This window comes from Lolium rigidum, chromosome 6 (genome assembly GCF_022539505.1).
Source record: "Lolium rigidum isolate FL_2022 chromosome 6, APGP_CSIRO_Lrig_0.1, whole genome shotgun sequence".
Lineage (NCBI taxonomy): Eukaryota > Viridiplantae > Streptophyta > Magnoliopsida > Poales > Poaceae > Lolium > Lolium rigidum.
This window is the reverse complement of record NC_061513.1, coordinates 28,603,632-28,624,159: the sequence shown is the minus strand read 5'-3', so window position 1 is coordinate 28,624,159 and position 20,528 is coordinate 28,603,632. Positions and strand designations below refer to the sequence as shown.

At 43.5% G+C, this 20,528-nt stretch overlaps 1 long non-coding RNA gene across 1 annotated transcript; it reads right to left on the bottom strand.

The window, feature by feature from the left end:
* Positions 1 to 3,038: 3,038 nt before the first annotated feature.
* On the bottom strand, positions 3,039 to 5,647 carry LOC124667211. The gene is made up of 3 exons (XR_006991196.1): positions 4,821 to 5,647; positions 3,450 to 3,934; positions 3,039 to 3,369 (listed from the first exon to the last, which is right to left on the bottom strand). It is a non-coding gene; the product is annotated as an uncharacterized LOC124667211 (long non-coding RNA).
* Between the last annotated feature and the right edge of the window lie 14,881 nt (positions 5,648 to 20,528).

The following is a 20,528-nucleotide window of genomic DNA, read 5'->3' as shown; positions in this document are numbered from 1 at the left end:
ATAGCCATCTTGAATGGGCTTGTTGTGGTGGAGTGCTCCAGGTTCACATGGTAAAGCACTGCCGATGGCTACCTTCATGGACATGTTCCCCATTGGATAATACAGATGACATTCTTTCATCTCCTTTACATCGTCCACGGGGTAGCGAGGAGGCTCCGGTGCAGTAATTTCGATCGCCGGAGGCTCCGGTGCAGTAATCTCGATCGTCGGTGCATGTGCAAACAAACCTATCTCCTGTGTATCAAACTATACAATGATTTTATATCACGAACGCTCACCAAATCAGAAGCTACGCGCTGCCATATATGGCTCGCTCTCGAGTGAGTTCCGGTCCGACACTGTAGCTTCCAACTCTGCTCCGAGTCCTCGTAGGCGTTCTGGCTGAGCCCGTTGGTCGCGCTTTCGGTTGTAGCTTCTTTGGTAGTTCGTGTGGGTGTGTGGTCTCGATCTGTAAGCTGGGTTCAGCACTGTGTACTGTTGTCGCTGTTGGTGGCTTTGTTAATTCAAAGTCGGGCACTTGTGCCTTTTATCTAAAAAAATATAGGGGTACAGCAACACACTTGCCGGAGATGGCTGTCCTAGTCAGCACGCAAGGATATTTAGATGTGTAAGACTTCCAAGGACATCTCACATGGCATTTACATATGGCTCCTAATGCCCTGCAATGAAAGTACCCAACATTCATGGATCTCTCCTCAGGTGGTCAACCACAGAGCTAGTACTTCTCTTTTTGATACAAGAAAATTCGTTGCTTGCCTGTATATGGTGTTGTTTCATACTAGGCTCAGTTTTTGTACTCAGATGTTTGGTATCTTTATACAGCAGCAACTTCACTGTACATATACGAATCAGGTTAAGAGTCTTGTGTTTGACAGCTTGAACACTTTATTGGTAGAAGTTCAGGTTTCAGTTACTACCTGTGCATTCAAGTGGTGTTTTAGCAAGTTAAGAACGACAATGTTTGTCTCTGAAAATATAGTTGCAGATGTCTGGAAGTTCAGAACTTCTGTAGCTAGTATTCTTCTGTACCTTGCATGCTCATATCTAAAATTTCAGTGAAAACTTATCTCAAGCATAGGTCTGGTGTTGCTTCGTCATAAAAAAAATACGACTTGGAGGTAAGAGGCCCTCCAAACAATTCAATAGAAGATATTTGGGTGTCTACAAAAAGAGAGCGGGCGCTAGCACTCGAACTCGACTTGGGGGTAAGAATCCGTCCAAGCAATTCATTAGAAGATATTTGGGTGTGTACCGTGACAGAGAGTGGGTGCTAGCACTCAAGACTCGGCATCTCGTGGGTAGGACAGGTATCAGCACCAGCTAACCATTCGGGATATGCCTCAGTTCACGTGTTGCTCCGTCTTTGATTATCATGTGTGTGCTGGTGGGTTCAGCTACAGTTGCATGCTACTGAAATAGACTGCTGTCACCTAAGTTTCAGTAGTACTTGTAAGTGCACATGTTATTAAGTGATGACTGAACAAGTTTGCGCGCGTATCTCTTCAAATGCACTAAACATTTATTCAGAAGCAAGAACTATTTTAGCTTGGTCTGTATGTATACTTGCATTTGAGGTCTGGGGCACAATCTTAACCTCCTTGATACTTCAGACAAGATTAAGATTGAGGAAGAATAATAGACATATACTACCTCCATCCCAAACCTTAAGGTTTATTTTTTTTTTGAAAAGTCAAATCAAATAAAGTTTGACCAAACATCTAGAAGAATATATCAACAAATATAATATTTTTTAGACACCACACGAAAATATATTTCATTATTTATCTAATGATAATGATTTTATATTTTGCATGTTAATAATTTTAGGTAAAAACTTAGTCAATCTTGACATAATTTGATTTTCTAAAATTAATATAAGCCTTAAGCTAGCTTTGGGATGGAGGTAGTAATAGTTTCCTTGTATATTAACCCGTATTGGATTTGGACTCTATAAATTGTGCCATTGTACTCTAATATAAATATAACACGAGGCCACCCCTTTGGATAGTGTTGATTTCCCCAAATCCTATGTATGTCTAATATTGTAGCATGTTTAATCTCGGACTGTACTAGGCACTGCTCTCTATAAGTTCATGAGTTGCTTTATACACATGTACTAGCAACGATTGGCGCGGCGGCACGCCGCGCCAGTATAGTGGCTAACTGATGGGGAAGTATGTAAAATAACATGGATACATTATTTAGAATGTAATATGTATAATGAACTGGATCAACTAAAACAGAGTTGGGCTGCTAAATATTCACGGGCATCTACTGTGCCTGAATGTTAGTTACGCACATGTGGTAGCTACGAGTTTTATCCCGTGGTAAATTGTACTTGTGAGGCGAGCATAGGGAACTTACTTGGACATGGAGAAACCTAACATAGGAGAGGGAAAACTTCTGTTTTCTTTCACTGTCTGTTGCACTGCCAAAAGTGAACAGTTTATAGGTCGATTATATTGGTGTATTTGGCTGCACTTTGGTGGGTTTGTTTGGAGAAGTACATTTTCTTGGCTGACTCAGTAGCTGACTCTTGCCATTTCCTCCTTTTGCTTGCTGTTGTCGAGCTCATACCCTTGTACAGAGAAGTTCAGAATATATAATTGTTGCAAAAAGATCCTAGAAATTTAGTGGTTGTGTGCTTGCTTATCTCTCCTGACCCTGGATGAGTTGCTTGTATGATGTCGTTGGTGGGTGTACTCTCAGTGTTTTTGTTACCAGCTAGTAGGTTTATCACATCTTCAGACGACGTCTATTTGTATTAGCTAGAGCTGAGAAAAAGTACCCACTGTTTGAATCATACACAACTTAGCAAGTCAGATTTTAGCCCATGATTGAATGACAGGGGGATGACTGAATCATACTTACAGCTTAGTACATCATAGCTTAGAAGCATGGATCATGAATCACTACATCTATGTACGATAGCACACCATAGTGATGGGGGAATAGAAAAGCTATTAGTCAGTATCCTTCCATGGTCGTGGGAGTAATGTTTTGTGCGTACACACCAATAAAATCGGGAAAGCAAAGCAAGAAGTGAATATACATAGACGGGTCATTACTAAGTGAACTGGTTACAACGATAATAAATAATTTAAAGATAAATGAGACAAAGGATAGTCTTCACTACATTGTTTACAGCCACATAGGGCAACACGAAGTACAAAAGGAGAAATTATTAACGATGGCATAATATGGAATCAACTGTTGTTAAAAATACATGTGGTGCAGCAATTGTCTGATGTAAGCTAAATAGATCGTGTCTGGAAATACACCAGCTACCTATGGTAGCTTAAGTACCTAACATTTGCAACTGTCATTTGCAGCAATCTGCAATTGGGTTCCTGGGCATGATCCCTGCTCCTGCAATGGATTCCAAATATCAGTCTCTGTTCTACCAGACCAGCAGGAACTATAGATTTAGATAATTCAGAGAAACTCACCACACAAGTAACTAAGTAGAATCAATTCCCTCTAAGACTGCATCAGCATGTACAAATACATCCTGAAAACAAAGGAGCAGCAAACTAATTGTTTGACTACACAACATACGTATATTAGAAAGCATAACTCAAATGAAAATACATGTATGTGTAGGGTGCAGTCTGTCAAGTAACATACATGTATGTGCAAGATACAGTCAGTCAAGTACTTTTTGATATATAACTTTTCATGTCTCCAGATCGGTGTAACCCTCTCCATCTATTACATCTAGGCTGATTGCCTATGTGGGCCGTCGCTACCAAGTAGAAAATACCTCCACTCTAAGATGCTAGCCAATGCTGCATGAGAGTATAAGGAACGACAAGGTTCAATTTTTATATGAGCCGGTATAGAGGAAAAGATGGCACTTACAGATACTTGTGCTTTGTGTATTCCCAATCAATATCATTTTCATTAGCTTGGCCAGGTTGGTAAATTGATAATTCTTCCATGCATTCAAATGTAAATACTAATATTCACGACTGAAAAAATCAAGATTAATGAACTGAGCTTATTGTAGGTAAGCAAGACCAAAAATAATCTTGTCTAATCTTGTACAAATACTCCTTACCGTTCCGTCTATACAGGCATCTATTGGTCATGCTCATGTAGTATCAGTGCATCAATTTCTTGTACATTTTTCAAATATATTTAACTTGGAGAACATGAAATAACAATCCAATAATAATAAAAACATAGCTATCAGTCCTAACTCCTAAATGCTTCTGCTAGCATGAAATAGGCGGTCAGAAGTTCCAAGTGAATCTAACCCTATTGAAAGACGGGTTTGTATTATGCTGGCTAAATCAATCTGTACGTATAAAAAAATAATTTGTAGGATAATAAACTTGCTTCTTCTATACCTCACATATAATTTGTAATACTATCTAGTTATGGCATACATGTATTGACCTAAATGACCAAAATATTCTGAAGTTGCAGTTTGAGTATAGTCAGAGCAGTTATGCATATAATCTTTTGTAGTTTTTCAAATTGATTCACACAGTAATTGTGAATTGAGAGATTAAGTTGCATGCAGTGGAGCTTCCTAAAGAAACTGTGCAGCACCGCAGAACTATATTGCTTGAGGCATAATTACTACCATTAATTTATGAACCTATAAATTAACAAATGATGATATAATCTGTATAAGGAAAAGCTAACCTATTCAGAAAATGCTCACGCCCAAAACTTCCTATGTGTTTCCTGTTTCGCCACCACTACAGGAGAGGTAGTATCTAAATCTCCAACTAAATATTATCAACCAGGTCGCTGGCAAATGTAAAAGAGATGAAAAAGAAAATCTGAACCAAGAGAAAGTAGATGCGTACCACCGAACAATCTGTCAAAAGAAATCAAACCAGATCCACACAACAAAAATCTCTGGCAACGACCCCAAGGCCAAGGTTGTGTGACATCACAGACCGACACCTCCTGAATTCTGGATGCCAAAGCGCTCGCGCTTTGCCTGAACGCGCGGACACTCTGGATGCTCTGAGCATGTCGGTGCGTTGTGACGTATGTCACTACTCACAAAACAAATGCATCTTGTGAGTGAAACTTCAACTTGAGAAGAACAAATATGATAAGAAGAAATAATCTGAGCTGGACCACCTGCGGCACGGACAAAATTCAAAAGGATTTACCATGTAACATGAGAATAGAAAGCAGGCCCACTCACCCTGTACTTAACTATATCACAGGAATCACGAGATGGAACGATCTTAATTAGCAGTTTAGCACATATGAAAATAGAAACCAGCATGTACTTGACAGCAATACCAACCCTTCTAGAGATGCTGAAGACAATGCTAAAGGCAGCAAACTGTGTTGTTATACTAAAAGCAATTCCGTAAGCATGACATACATACCAGCAGATGTGAAATTGGTGCCTTCAATCAGCCACGCATCACCTAGCAGTGCATCATTCGGGAAGAAGACCACAACCTGAAAAAAATGCAGCGACAAGGAAAACATGCCTTTACTGAAGAAAACACAGCAGTTTCAGATATAAAACTTCCGATCTGTAAAAAGGAGACTAAGAAAAAAATACTTTAGATACATTTTCGAGGATTTAGATTCTTAAGGGGATTGGGACTCTTGTGGCTTCTCCTTGGATAGGAGTTCAAAGAGAAAACGGGATGGAAAGAATTCCCGACATGGGTAAGGCTGGACGAACGGGCCGAGTTTTTGGCTCGGCCCGAGCTTTTCGTGGCTCGGCCCGAGTTGAGCTCGGCCCGCAGAAGAGGCAGATCGAGTCGAGCCCATTTTCCTGGCCCGCCGCGAGCTTGTGGCTCGCCAGGCTCGGCTCGGTCCGGCCCGTTAGCTCGTCAATTTTTTTACGATTTAAGAGAAGACTAGCACAAATGCCCGTGCGTTGCAACGGGAGAGAGGAAAATCTACCTTCGAGAAGATGCACAATCGTACACTCTCACGACAGCGGAATTTAGGTGTTTGCCGCCCCATCAAGTTTGAATAATTCAATGTAGAGTTAGGATAAATTTTTAGATGTAAAATGTTAGCACATCCCAAATTCTGCCAAGTAATCATTGCCCCTCGAGTACAACACAACTATACAAAAATAAAATCCTTAATTTTAATTATTAGGAATAGGTATTTGATCTAATTATAATGAAAACATGATTTGATCAGAGTTGGTGCATCGCCTAGATTTGTATTCAAACCCTTCTTGTATTTAGGTCCCAAAATCATACTGTATACATGTGCATTCAAAGGATCTTGACCGAACATAATGCACTCCACAGGAATATATTATTAGTACTCTCTCCATCTACTAAAGATATGATATCTCAAATTATCTAATTTGCATTTATCTACATTTTTTCGACATAATTTACTGTAGAAGAAACCAACCGCATATTTATAAAAACAAAACCAACCTTCAGGACTGATCTATGTAAGTAATTATGAGAGCGTGCTTTTCTAACTGTCAAAAAAAAATCAGAGAATCAGAGAAACCGTGATTGAGGCGAAGACAAAAGAACCACCACAGGCAGCATTGGTATCGCAGTGGAGCGCTATGAACAGTCTACTCTGTTCACGCGTGTGGCTGCTTGAACAAATCGAATCACCATTGAATCTAAATCCAGTCCAGCTCTGCATCCCCATAGAGTACTTGGCGGCATTCGATTCTCGTCCGCTCTATCGCGTGGCGGCCACCAACTCAACCAATTCAACGTTGACCCTGTCAAAATCGAAATTAGCATCACAATTTCTCAAATTCCGGAATCAAAAAATATCAGATCGATAGAGGATGGAGAGATCCTTCTGCCGCCACTCAACACTACCGGAGCACATCAGGCAAAAACTTAGCGGCAAGACCGCAATCCCCGACAGGCCGTCCCAGCGAGTTATTTGTGTCGTTCACAGGAAGCCGTCCGCCGTCCCGCCGGCGTCCATGGCAGCCGTCCGTCACCGCGTCCGCCGTCCCGTCGGCGTCCATGACAGCGATCTGCTTCTTTCCTATGAGGTGGGTGTGGGGCGCCGCGGGCGGGGTGGGATGGGCGCTGATTGGAAACTTGGCAGCGCTGGCGGCAGCTCCGTCACTCCTCTGCCGCTCGAACGGGACGAGAAATACGAACAATAGGAATGCCACAAACGCCGCCTCCGCCACCATCTTCTCATCAGAGCGGTGGTAGACCGGGCCGCCGTCTATCCTGCTCCGCAACCGCCGTGGAGGTGCCCGGATCTGGCCGAACAGGGGATTATGGACGGAGATCGATACGGTTGGAGCTCGGGGCCTGGGACGACGCTTGTCATGGAGGTCGACGGAGACAGCGGACGCGACGGCACATGGGAGAACAAATTTTGGGGGCCAATCTACGCCGCTCGGCAGGTAGCAACCAGATCGATCTGGCTTGCGTTCTGCTCGGGAGGAAAGAATAGCTCGGGGATGGAAGAAAAAAAGAAGCCAACCGGTACAATGGCAACCTGCAGTATTATGTGATTTGGTGGGAGGGCAAAATCGTTCTAAAAAAAGTTGGACGAAAATTTTGGCAGAAACCTTAGCTCCTTTATTATTAGGTATAGAAGGGTTGAATGGGCTGATTTCTGGCTGTTCGCTAGCTATTGGACAGGAGAGAGCCCACATGAGCTTCTCGTTCGCTCACACACCCAGACCTGATTCTCAAAAACACGCGCAGACCTTGTTTAGGTCAAGCACCGCCGCCGGCCATGATTCAACTACACGTCCGGCACTGCGCCGCCCAGAAGCACAGCTCTACAACGCCGGCGCGATTACGCCGCTTCTACTGCTGATTTCCCGCCGCAACCACCCTCGCGATTGCGCGACAACCAATCGCAATCTGAATCCTGCAGATCCTACCTCCACCTGACTGCCGCTGCTACCTCCACCTGCAGATGCATGATGCGCCGTTGGCGGGGAAGAAGGGCCCATCTGTCAGTGACCTGCCAAGCAAAGCTCGCGAGCTGCACCGAGTTTGATCGAGCCAGTGCGAAGCTCGGGCCGAGCCCATTTTTGCAGCTCGTTGGCCTAACGAGCCAGACCGAGCCGAGCTCAAAAATGGCGAGCTGAAGTGCGGCTCGCACCGAGCCTGGCTCGAGCTGGCTCGTGTCCAGCTTAGACATGGGGCAGATGCCGATGCGGCCAGCCTCCATCGGCGAGCACTGACGGTCGCGCCGATTCGGTCGGGATCCTCGCGTCCTCCGCTCCATGCTGCTCTCCTCTAGTACCGCTGCTCCCCTCTGCTCCCTCCAATCCACCTACTCCAGGGTGGCGATGGAGAGCAGGAGCAGCCACCAGCAATATCCCGCTGCTGACCACGGCATCCTTTCCGATCACCGGCCGCCAGCCGTTGCATCCCCTCCCGCCACTGGCCACCGTCCGCGTCCTATCTTTTCACCGGCAGCCACTCCCCGTCTCACAGATCACAACCTCCTTTGTTGCTGCCGGTCACCACAAATATTTTGGCAGTTGCGATGTGGATGGGAGATCTCTGTAGATGGGGATGAGATGTGAGGGGATTGGGAGAGATAAAGAATGGACACGGGATTTCCAGAGAGGTCCGGGTCAAAGCGGTGTGGGGAAGGAAAATTGATCGCGCCACACCCCCACGAACCAACCGACCACACAGAAATCAAAGCGACCGCCAGGAAGCCCCACCAACGGTTGCGGCTACGGCCACACCAGGAAAACATCGACGCAACACACCAGAAATCTAGAAGCATTGAAACACAGGTAACCAAATTTCTCTACATTGTTACGGATCCCCAAACTACACACAGGTAAACCCCTGCGGAAATCAAATTATCCAAGAGGAGTACGTGTCAGCACATAGTAATTCAAAATTAGGCTTCAAAATTCTGAGAAAAATGAAGTTTGTTGCACTTTAATATAGTAGTTATTCTTGTCAAATGAACCTCTCAAGAGTGTAAAAAGTATAACTTGTCAACGGCGAGAGAAAGGGCGTCAGATGTAGAGTCCTCCTGATGCATGCGCGCTCGAGTAATGGTTATATCGGCAGCCTCTAAAAGAGGACAGATCAGCAACCAGAAAGAAAATGCTAAAAGAGGAGCTATGTGCCAAGAACTTTACCCAATAAATTTCTGATGGACTCATGGAGGACGCCTTCCTTCTTGTCGGCTGCGGCTGCAGCTTCACGCTTGGCATCTTGTTCATCCTTCATCTGTCGCTTCAGCTTCTTCAACTCCTCCTTCAGCAAGACATTTTCGTTTTTGGCGTCGGTGGCAAGCCTGTTGGCCTCCAACACCTGATCAGCCGAAGTTTTGACGGTCTTCCGAAGCTGAGCGTTTTCAGACTCCAGTCGGGTGAACTGCTCGGAGAAGTCTACCACAGCATCGACTGTGGCATAAATCGGCTGCAACGAAGAAAACCAAGAAGATTTAGTTGGATGAAAAAAGCTTGGCGAAGCAAGAAAGATATCAACACAAATAAAATACTTACGTGGTCGCGAGCGGCCGACGAGGTGGGAGCATCGCCAGGAGGAATAACCTTCGACATTGGAATCTTCTCTACAGTCGTTCGTGAGGGCGGCGTCGACTTGGCGGGAGAGGAATTCAGTTCCTTAGCTGATGCCGTTCTCTCAAAGGATAATTTGGCCCTCTTTGCGAGAGGAACATCATCATCATCAGAGCTACTTAAGAAGAGTAGATAATTAGCATGCAAAACAACAGAGAACAAGTCACAAAGGGGTATAGATGCTCACAGGTCCAGGTCATCTTCGATAGCGAAAAAGCCTGTCGAACTTTTCTTAGGAGGAGAAGGCGTAGCAGTTCCAATGGCATCATTATCTTGTCCGCTAGGACTCGATTCAGCCGTTGTAATAAAATCTTCGTTTATCTGCTTACGTCGCCTGCTCCTGATGAAGGCATCATCCTCGGCAGTCTCATCCTCTTGGACATCGCTGTCCTCAAGGACATGTTGGACGTCCTTGGTCTCCTCGGAGTCATCATCGTCATCCTCTGGTTCCACACCGCTTTCGGGCGTAGGAGGATAGCATTGAGCAACGACGGGGGCCTATAGAGAGAAGAAAGTTTGTAAGAGCACAATGAAGTAAGAAACAACGACAGCAGGAAAGAAACAGCAAAGATTACCTCAGTCGGAAGATGGTCTAGATCATAAGGGGGACGAGCCGATGTCAAGACAATATTGTCCTTCATACTGAGGCACGTCAAACGGTGGACTTCATCTCGGAGGTCATCAGCCGATAGGTCGGCAGAGCTGACCCTAGACTTGTCGTCCTTGCCAGTATAAAGCCACAATTGGCGGGGGCGAGACATTAGAGAGGTGGAGGATGGAATTTGGAGTCAGCTGCCAGAGCTGAATCCCGTAGAAGAAAAGAAGGGAACGAAGAAACTCGTGGGCAGGAAGAGAGAAACCACGGAATAAGAAAGCAACGAACATAACGGTAAAGCCCTTCGGAGGCCTTGGGCGAGAAACGGCACCTGGAAGACGGATGTCATTGTCAGATGAGGAAATAAGGCCGAGGGCTCGCAGCTTGTTCACATCGCGGTTGGAGATGGCAGAGGCGCTCCAGTCGCGGCTGTCTTTGGCCGCATCTGAGGCGCTATCGTTCTTCTTCTTGCCCATGGCGCGTGAAGCTCTTGAGGGAAGAACAGAGGTGACAGGAAAGGATGGGCGAGAAGATGAGCAGTGGGAGGCGTAAAAAGTAAAAGCAAGGAAGCCCCCTATTTATGCCGTAAAAATTGATGCAAGATCGTGGCCATAACTTCACATGCATCGTGGGAGGTGGATCAGATCTGGCTGTACACGTGGCATCTAAGGGAAGAACGGAACCGGCGGCCCATTATTTCCACGACGCGCGAAAATCGAGGAGATGCCTCGGTCGGCGTGCGTGCACTGGTCATTTCCTAAAAACTGCCCGCGCAGAACTAGGGTGGGCCCGTCAGGTCAAGTCTTGTCAGTCAAACCACATCAGTGATGCGTCATCAATGGCGTCATGAAGACTGTCGCGAGCAGTCGAAGGAAAATGAAGAATCATCGAATGATCACGCTTGAGTCTGCACCCGGTCACAAGCACCCGTGTCCAGATTCGGGGGCTACTCCCATCGGGAGCGCTGGGCGCGCACCCGATAAAATAAGGACCCGAAAATATTCCTGTGAAGAAACATTTGAAGAAAAGGATGGAATGTTCATCTTGAGTCTGCACCCGGTTGCGAGCGCCCGTGTCCAGACTCGGGGGCTACTCCCATCGGGAGCGCTGAAACGCGCACCCGATAGAACTTTTTTGCACTCCAGGATCATGCCCGGGGACTTGATTCTGTGTAGGGTAATGTTGTTTTCTCATCGGCAGTTAACCAGCAAAAGTTGGGCACGTTACTCATTATCCCTTACGCGTGAAAAACTTATCGAAGAATGCAAAGCCTTAGTGCAAAAATATCGGATGACCCATGGAGACTTGCAGAAAAACTTCGGCAGAGCAAAACCATTCGAGTGGTACAACTTGAGTCTACGCACGGATTGCAAGCATCCGTACCAAGACTCGGGGGCTACTCCCATCGGGAGCGCTGGACGCGCACTCGATAGAAGAAGATGATACAAGATGGACAAAAACAATCAAGGAGAAGAACATTACGAGGAGGCATGCTTTAGTCTCTACCCGAACTATCTTCGGCTAGACACTCGGGGGCTACTGACGTGGGCATTACCCTTCGGGTAACCAACATTGCCCTATCCCATACGATCTAACTGGAGGCCCATGAAGGTACTCGATAACAAGGCGGGCCACTTGGATGGCGCAGCGGAAGATTCCTTGGCGGGCAAGGCAAGGAAGGAGCCGAACAAAGAAAGTTTAGAGCTAGGACTACTGCAAACCTAGTCGTACTCGGTTAGACCTCTTGAGACCTGGCCTCCTATATAAAGGCCATGAGAGGGGCTGCCGAGGGACACGATCAATCTTAGCAATCTTAGCCACCAGAAATCTAGAGCTAGGTCGCCGCAGCACTTAGCCTCACGACGAGATCTCAGCCGAACCCTTCGTCACCCCATTGTAACCCAATATTTTCATAATCAAGATCAGACAGGCAGGACGTAAGGGTTTTACCTCATCGAGGGCCCCGAACCTGGGTAAATCGCTCTCCCCGCTTGTTTGTGAACCGATGTCTCGTGTCAGCCTACAGGATTCCATCAACCCTAAGCCCCAATCGGAGGGCATTGCCGAGGAGTACCCTCGACACCGGGAGCCACGATACGAGAAAAGTTCCAGAGACGCCGCCACCGCCAATCCCATCTCGGGGGATTCAGGAGATCGCCTCCGGCACCCTGCCGGGGAGGGGAATCATCACCGGAGGACTCTACATCATCATGCCCGCCTCCGGATTGATGCGTGAGTAGTTCATCCTTGGACTATGGGTCCATAGCAGTAGCTAGATGGTTGTCTTCTCATCTTGTGCTATCATGTTTAGATCTTGTGAGCTGCCTAACATGATCAAGATCGTCTATTTGTAATGCTACATGTTGTGTTTGTTGGGATCCGATGAATATGGAATAATATGTCAAGTTGATTATTGATCTATCATATATGTGTTGTTTATGATCTTGCATGCTCTCCGTTGCTAGTAGAGGCTCTGGCCAAGTTGATAATTGTGACTCCAAGAGGGAGTATTTATGCTCGATAGTGGGTTCATGCCTCCATTGAATCTGGGACGATGACGAAAGTTCTAAGGTTATGGATGTCTTGTTGCCACTAGGGATAAAACATCGATGTTTTGTCTAAGGATATTTGTGTTGATTACATTACGCACCATACTTAATGCAATTGTCTGTTGTTTGCAACTTAATACTGGAAGGGGTGCGGATGCTAACCCGAAGGTGGACTTTTTAGCCATAGATGCATGCTGGATAGTGATACGTCTCCGACGTATCGATAATTTCTTATGTTCCATGCCACATTATTGATGATATCTACATGTTTTATGCATACTTTATGTCATATTTATGCATTTTCCGGCACTAACCTATTAACGAGATGCCGAAGAGCCAGTTGTTGTTTTCTGCTGTTTTTGGTTTCAGAAATCCTAGTAAGGAAATATTCTCGGAATTGGACGAAATCAACGCTCAGGGTCCTATTTTTGCACGAAGCTTCCAGAAGTCCGAGGAGTAAACGAAGTGGGGCCACGAGGCGACGACACGCCAGGCGGCGCGGCCCGGGTGCCGGCCGCGCGGCCTCGTTGTGTGGGTCCCTCGTGACCCTCCCGACTCCGCCCTTCCGCCTACTTAAAGCCTTCGTCGCGAAACCCCCAGTACCGAGAGCCACGATACGGAAAACCTTCCAGAGACGCCGCCGCCGCCAATCCCATCTCGGGGGATTCGGGAGATCGCCTCCGGCACCCTGCCGGAGAGGGGAATCATCTCCCGGAGGACTCTTCACCGCCATGGTCGCCTCCGGAGTGATGAGTGAGTAGTTCACCCCTGGACTATGGGTCCATAGCGAGTAGCTAGATGGTCGTCTTCTCCTTATGTGCTTCATTGTCGGATCTTGTGAGCTGCCTAACATGATCAAGATCATCTATCTGTAGTTCTATATGTTGTGTTTGTTGGGATCCGATGGATAGAGAATACTATGTTATGTTGATTATCAATCTATTACCTATGTGCTGTTTATGATCTTGCATGCTCTCCGTTATTAGTAGAGGCTCTGGCCAAGTTTTTACTCTTAACTCCAAGAGGGAGTATTTATGCTCGATAGTGGGTTCATGCCTCCATTAAATGCTGGGATAGTGACGAGAAAGTTCTAAGGTTGTGGATGTGTTGTTGCCACTAGGGATAAAACATTGATGCTATGTCCGAGGATGTAGTTATTGATTACATTACGCACCATACTTAATGCAATTGTACTGTTGTTTGCAACTTAATACCGGAAGGGGTTCGGATGATAACCTCGAAGGTGGACTTTTTAGGAATAGATGCATGCTTGGATAGCGGTCTATGTACTTTGTCGTAATGCCCAATTAAATCTCACTATACTCATTATATCATGTATGTGCATGGTCATGCCCTCTCTATTTGTCAATTGCCCAACTGTAATTTGTTCAACCAACATGCTATTTATCTTATGGGAGAGACACCTCTAGTGAACTGTGGACCCCGGTCCATTCTTTTACATCAAATACAATCTCATCGCAATACTTGTTCTACTCGTTTTCTGCAAACAATCATCATCCACACTATACATCTAATCCTTTGTTACAGCAAGCCGGTGAGATTGATAACCTCACCTGTTTCGTTGGGGCAAAGTACTTTGGTTGTGTTGTGCGGGCTCCACGTTGGCGCCGGAATCCCTGGTGTTGCGCCGCACTACATCCCGCCGCCATCAACCTTCGACGTGCTTCTTGACTCCTACTGGTTCGATTAAACCTTGGTTTCTTACTGAGGGAAACTTGCTGCTGTGCGCATCACACCTTCCTCTTGGGGTTTCCAACGGACGTGTCAACTACACGCATCAGATAGCGGTCTATGTTCTTTGTCGTAATGCCCTAAGTAAATCTCATAGTAGTCATGATGATATGTATGTGCATTGTTATGCCCTCTCTATTTGTCAATTGCCCAACTGTAATTTGTTCACCCAACATGCTATTTATCTTATTGGAGAGACACCACTAGTGAACTGTGGACCCCGGTCCATTCTTTTACATCTGAAATACAATCTACTGCAATCACTATTCTCTATTGTTCTTCGCAAACAAACATCATTCTCCACACCATACGTTTAATCCTTTGTTTACAGCAAGCCGGTGAGATTGACAACCTCACTGTTAAGTTGGGGCAAAGTATTTTGATTGTGTTGTGCGGGTTCCACGTTGGCGCCGGAATCCCTGGTGTTGCGCCGCACTACACTCCTTCACCAACAACCTTCACGTGGCCTTCATCTCTCTACTGGTTCGATAACCTTGGTTTCTTTACGAGGGAAAATTCTATCGCTGTGCGCATCACACCTTCCTCTTGGGGTTCCCAACGGACGTGTGCATCACGCGCCATCAAGACTGTTTTCTGGCACCGTTGCCGGGGAGATCAAGACACGCTGCAAGGGGAGTCTCTCACATCCAATCTCTTTACTTTGTTTATTGTCTTGCTTTATTTTATTTTATTTTCTGTCTTGTTTGCTTTCTTTATATCAAAAACACAAAAAAATTAGTTACTTGTTTTACTTTACTTAATTTACTTTACTTATTTTTATTACTATTATCATGAATACTCCTGAGAACACTAACTTGTGTGACTTCACTAGCACCAATAATAATGATTTTATATGCACACCTATTGCTCCACCTGCCACAACAGCAGAATTTTATGAAATTAAACCTGCTTTACTAAATCTTGTTATGAGAGAGCAATTTTCTGGTGTTAGTTCTGATGATGCTGCTGCCCATCTTAATAATTTTGTTGAACTTTGTGAAATGCAAAAGTATAAGGATGTAGATGGAGACATTATAAAACTGAAATTGTTTCCTTTCTCCTTAAGAGGAAGAGCTAAAGATTGGTTGCTATCTTTGCCTAAGAATAGTATTGATTCATGAACCAAATGTAAAGATGCTTTCATTGGTAGATATTATCCTCCTGCTAAAATTATATCTTTGAGAAGTAGCATTATGAATTTTAAGCAATTGGATAATGAACATGTTGCTCAAGCTTTGGAAAGAATGAAATCTTTGGTAAAGAATTGCCCTACCCATGGACTAACTACTTGGATGATCATCCAAACCTTCAATGCAGGATTGAATTTTTCTTCGAGGAACCTATTGGATTCAGCTGCTGGAGGTACTTTTATGTCCATCACTTTGGGTGCTGCAACAAAGCTTCTTGATGATATGATGATCAACTACTCTGAATTGCACACTGAAAGGACTCCTCAAGGTAAGAAGGTAAATTCTGTTGAAGAAACCTCTTCTTTGAGTGATAAGATTGATGTTATTATGTCTATGCTTGTTAATGGTAGATCGAATGTTGATCCTAATAATGTTCCTTTAGCTTCACTGGTTTCCCAAGAAGAACATGTTGATGTGAACTTCATTAAAAATAATAACTTGAACAACAATGCTTATATGAATAATTATGGTAACAACTATAGGCCATATCCTTCTAATAATGGCAATGGTTATGGTAATTCTTATGGTAATTCTTACAACAATAGTAGGAGTGTACCCTCTGGTCTTGAAGTCATGCTTAAAGAATTTATTAGTACACAAACTGCTTTTAATAAATCTGTTGAAGAAAAGCTTGGTAAATTTGATGTTCTTGCTTCTAAGTTTGATAGTCTTGCTGCTGATGTTGATATTTTAAAACCGAAAGTTATGCCTAATGAAGATAAAGATATTAAGTCATTTGCTACAGCAAACGCTATACAAGTTCGAATTAATGAAAATATTAGAGTGATGGCTGAATTGCATGCTAGGTGGGAAAGACAAGAAAAACTAGCTAAAGAGAATAATGTAGCTAAAGTTTGGACTATTACCACCACTAGTAATGTTGATGCTTCACATGCTGCTAAACCTCCTACCATCAATGGTAAAATAATTGGTGTTGGCAATGTTTCTACTCCTAGTGCAAAGCGTGCAAAATTGCACGAAGCTGCTTAAGCTTGTTTGTGATAAAAGTGCTGAAATTTTTCAGAATATTGGGAACAATGATCCCATTGCTTTAGATCATAATGGTTTAGATTTTGATAATTTTCATATCTTTGAAGTTATTAAGTTCTTACAAAAACTTGCTAGAAGTCCTAATGCTAGTGCTATAAATTTGGCCTTTACAAAACATATTACAAATGCTCTCATTAAAGCTAGAGAAGAGAAATTAAAACTTGAAACTTCTATTCCTAGGAAGTTGGAAGATGGTTGGGAGCCCATCATTAAAATGAGGGTCAATGATTTTGATTGTAATGCTTTATGTGATCTTGGTGCAAGTATTTCTGTTATGCCTAAGAAACTCTATGATATGCTTGACTTGCCACCATTGAAAAATTGTTATTTGGATGTTAATCTTGCTGATAGTTCTTTAGAGAAACCTTTGGGGAGGATTGATAATGTTCATATTACGGTTAACAATAACCTTGTCCCCGTTGATTTTGTTGTCTTGGATATTGAATGCAATGCATCTTGTCCTATTATCTTGGGAAGACCCTTTCTTCGAACTGTTGGTGCTATTATTGATATGAAAGAAGGAAATATTGAATATCAATTCCCGCTCAAGAAAGGTATGGAACACTTCCCTAGAAAGAGAATGAAGTTACCTTTTGATTCTATTATTAGAACAAATTATGATGTTGATGCTTCATCTCTTGATAATACTTGATTTACACTTTCTACGCCTAGCTGAAAGGCGTTAAAGAAAAGCGCTTATGGGAGACAACCCATTGTTTTATTTCTGCAATTTTTTTTTATATTTGTGTCTTGGAAGTTGTTACTACTGTAGCAACCTCTCCTTATCTTTATTTTATTGCATTGTTTTGCCAAGTAAAGTCTTTGATAGTAAGGTTGATACTAGATTTGGATTTCTGCGCAAAAACAGATTTCTAGCTGTCACGAATTTGAGTAGAACTCCCTGTAGTAAACTCAGAAAAATCTGCGAAAATTCATGAGTAATCCTCAGATATGTACGCAACTTTCATTTAATTTGAGCTTCTTCATCTGAGCATGTTAAGTGCCTCTAAAAAATTCGTCTTTACGGACTGTTCTGTTTTGACACATTCTGCCTTTTATTTCACATTGCCTCTTTTACTGTGTTGAGTGGATTTCTTTGTTCCATTAACTTTCAGTAGCTTTGGGTAATGTCCAGAAGTGTTAGGAATGATTGTGTCCTCTCTGAATATGTGAATTTTTTATTATGCCCTCTAATGAGTTTGTTTTGAGTTTGGTGTGGAGGAAGTTTTCAAGGGTGAAGAGAGGAGGATGATATCATATGATCAAGAAGATTGAAAAGTCTAAGCTTGGGGATGCCCCCGTGGTTCATCCCTGCATATTTCAAGAAGACTCAAGCATCTAAGCTTGGGGATGCCCAAGGCATCCCCTTCTTCATCGATAACTTATCAGGTCACCTCTAGTGAAACTATATTTTTATTCCGTCACATTTTATGTGCTTTACTTGCAGCGTCTGTATGCTTTCATTTTTGTTTTTGTTCGAATAAACTCGGATCCTAGCATTATTTGTGTGGGAGAAAGACACGCTCCGCTGTTTCATATGAACACTGGTGTTCTTAGCTTTACTTTTAAAGTTCATGGCGAAGTTTGAAAACTGCTTCGTTCATTGCTATTTGGTTGGAAACAGAAAATGCTCCATGTGGTAATTGGTATATTGTCTTGAATAATTTGATACTTGGCAATTTTTTTGAGCTCTCAAATAGATCATGTTTAAGCTCTTGCATCATGTAGTTTAAACCTATTAGTGAAGAACTACTGTAGAGCTTGTTGAAATTTGGTTTGCATGATTGGTCTCTCTAAAAAAGTCTAGATATTTTCTGGTAGAGGTGTTTGAAAAACAAGGAGACAGTGTAGAGTCTTATAATGCTTGCAATATGTTCTTATGTAAGTTTTGCTGTACCGGTTCATACTTGTGTTTGCTTCAAACAACCTTGCTAGCCAAAGCCTTGTACTGAGAGGGAATGCTTCTCGTGCATCCAAAACCTTAAGCCAAAACCCATGCCATTTGTGTCCACCATACCTACCTACTATGTGGTATTTTTCCGCCATTCCAAAGTAAATTGCTTGCGTGCTACCTTTAAAATTTCATCCCTTGCCTTTGCAATACATAGCTCATGGGAAAATAGCTTAAAAACTATTGTGGTATTGAATATGTCGCTTATGTATCTTATTTCTTATAAGTTGCTTGTTGAGCGGTAACCATGTTTCTGGGGACGCCATCAACTATTACACCTTTGTTGAATATAATGTGAGTTGCTATGCATGTTCGTCTTGTCTGAATTAAGGGTGATTTGTCATGATTAAATGGTTTGAGTATGCATATTGTTAGAGAAGAACAATGGGCCGCCAACCAACGCCATGTATCATGGTGGAAGTTTCAGTTTGGACATTAATCCTCAATCTCTTATGAGAATATTATCTGTTGTTGAATGCTTAAGCATTAAAGAGGAGTCCATTATCTGTTTTCTATGTTGTCCCGGTACGGATGTCCTCAAGTTGAGATTTATCAAAAATGAGAAATCAAATGCGATCTATCTCCTTGGGCCTTTGTACAGGTGACATAGAGGTACCCCTTTGTGACACTAGGTTGAAACATATGTAATGCAGTGATAATCCATGGAAATCCGAGCTAATTAGGACAAGGTGCGAGCACTATTGGTATTCGATGCATGAGGCTTGCAACTTATAGGAGGTTTTATGCATAACACATATGAATTATTACTACCATTGACAAAATTGTTTCCATGTTTTCAAAATAAAAAGCTCTAGCACATGAGTAATCCCCGCTTCCTCTGCGAAGGGCCTTTCTTTTACTTTATGTTGAGTCAGTTTACCTACTTCTTTCTATCTTAGAAGCAAACACTTGTGTCAACTGTGTGCATTGATTCTTACATACTTGCTTATTTGCATTCATCATATTACTTTGTATTGACAATTATCCATGAGATATACATGTTGAAGTTGAAAGCAACTGCTGAAACTTATATCTTCCTTTGTGTTGCTTCAAAACCTTCCATTAAGAATCTATTGCTTTATGAGTTAAATCTTATGCAAGAATTATTGATACTTGTCTTGAAAGTACTATTCATGAAAAGTCTTTGCTATATGATTCAGTTGTTTAGTCATTATCTTTACCATTGCTTTGAATCACTTCATTCATCTCATATGCTTTACAATAGTATTGATAAAGATAATGATAGTAGCATGTCACTTCAGAAATTATCCTTGTTATCGTTTACCTACTCGAGGGCGAGTAGGAACTAAGCTTGGGGATGCTTGATACGTCTCAAACGTATCTATAATTTCTTATGTTCCATGCTAGTTATATGACAATACTCACATGTTTTATATACACTTTACATCATTTTGATGCATTTTCCGGCACTAACCTATTAACAAGATGCCGAAGCGCCAGTTCCTGTTTTCTGTTGTTTTTGGTATTTTCGGTACACAGGAAATATTTTCGGAATTGGACGAAACAAAAGCCCACGGTCCTATTTTCCACGGAGCCTTCCAGAAGTCCGAAGAGGAGACGAAGAGGGGCCACGAGGCGGCCACCCCACATGGCGGCGCGGTGGGGCCCCTGGCCACGCCGTCCTATGGGGTAGGCCCCTCGAGCGCCTCCCGACTCTGCCCCTTCGCCTATTTATTCTCTCCGTCGCAAAAGCCCTAGTACCGGGAGCCACGATACGAGAAAAGTTCCAGAGACGCCGCCACCGCCAATCCCATCTCGGGGGATTTAGGAGATCGCCTCCGGCACCCTGCCTGAGAGGGGAATCATCACCGGAGGACTCTACATCATCATGCCCGCCTCCGGATTGATGCGTGAGTAGTTCATCCTTGGACTATGGGTCCATAGCGGTAGCTAGATGGTTGTCTTCTCCTCT